Source organism: Phalaenopsis equestris, unplaced genomic scaffold (genome assembly GCF_001263595.1).
Source record: "Phalaenopsis equestris unplaced genomic scaffold, ASM126359v1 Scaffold000873, whole genome shotgun sequence".
NCBI classification, from domain to species: Eukaryota; Viridiplantae; Streptophyta; class Magnoliopsida; order Asparagales; family Orchidaceae; genus Phalaenopsis; species Phalaenopsis equestris.
Window position 1 is genome coordinate 1,164,924 of NW_018165313.1, and position 1,427 is coordinate 1,166,350.

Consider the following 1,427-nt stretch of genomic DNA (forward strand, 5'->3'; position numbering starts at 1 on the left):
AGGGACACATGTGGAAAGAACCCCCCGAGTCGAGGATCCACTCCTTACTGGATTCAGATTCGGCGATCACTAATGCCTCAGCAGAATCGTAGTTATCAGAGGCTACGCTTTCTTCTCCCTGTTCTTCTTGCTCTTTCTTACTTATTCTTCCTGTCTGGGAAGTTCCTCTTGAAATGACCGTCTTTGTGACAATGATAGCACTTGAAAGATCTCCTTGATGACTGATTCCCGCCATCCTTGCTTGACCTTGATCTGTACTGACCATTTCTTGAATCTTTCTTGTCAGATCTTCCTCTGACAATAAGACTGTCTCCGTTGAGTTCCTTGTCCCTGTCATGCTTCCTTTGAAGTTCTTTAGATCTAATCAGAGATTGAACCTCCTCCAGATTAATAGTCTGCACCCTTCCATAGAGCATCGCATCCTTGAAATGCTCGTAGCTCTTAGGAATAGAGTTTAGCAACAGTAGTGCCTTGTCCTCATCGTCCATCTTGACGTCGATGTTCTCGAGGTCATCGATGATCTTGTTGAACTCGTCAATCTGCTCTGAGACGGATTTGTCTTCATGCATTTTGAAGGAGTATAGGCGTTGCTTCAGAAAGAGCCTATTAGCCAGAGACTTTGTCAGGTAGAGTACCTCGAGTTTGGCCCAAAGTGCTTGAGCTGTTGTCTCCCTCGACACCTCTCGCAGAACTTTGTCGCCCAAGCTCAGGATTATCAAACTGTGGGCCTTGTCCAGTATGCCGATCTTCTCCTTCTCGGTCATGTCGGCCGACAATGCCGCCGACCCTTGCAATGCTTCTGTAACACCCTGCTGAACCAATAGAGCTTTCATCTTTACTCTCCATAGGCCAAAGTCTTTTTTCCCGTTGAATTTCTTAATGTCGAATTTGAAGGAACTCATTTTCGTGGCTAGAATTTCTTCCAATGAATTTTACCCGCTGCTGCCCTTCCAAGAACTAGACTGAAATCACCAAAATGTTGTACTATTGTATAGCAACCGAAAGTTTTCAGCCTAAAGCTGCCTTTTAACGTCTTGCTATCCAAGAAATTCTCACCAAATTTCTTACCTTCTCCCCATGAACTCCACTGCCTTCGTCAACCGAACGGAGAGTCAACCGAACGGAGAGCGAGCTCCGATCCCTTCTGACAGAGATCACACCTGTTCACCAGAGAAAACTTCCTATTCTGTGCTCGCGCCTTCTTTCCGCAGGCACTCCTCTGTGTCTCACATGAGAATAACTGCCTCTCTAGAGCCGTCGCGCCTCGTCAAACTGCTCAGGTCCTTCTGCTTCGCGAACTCCCGAACAGGGAACTCCTCGAACCCTTCTCTGCGCGATCTCCACCTCTTCCCTCTGGCTCAGCTGCTCGCAAGACCGAAATCCTCTGCTGGCAGCCTTATCGCAAATTTTCGGCCCTCGCTCGATGA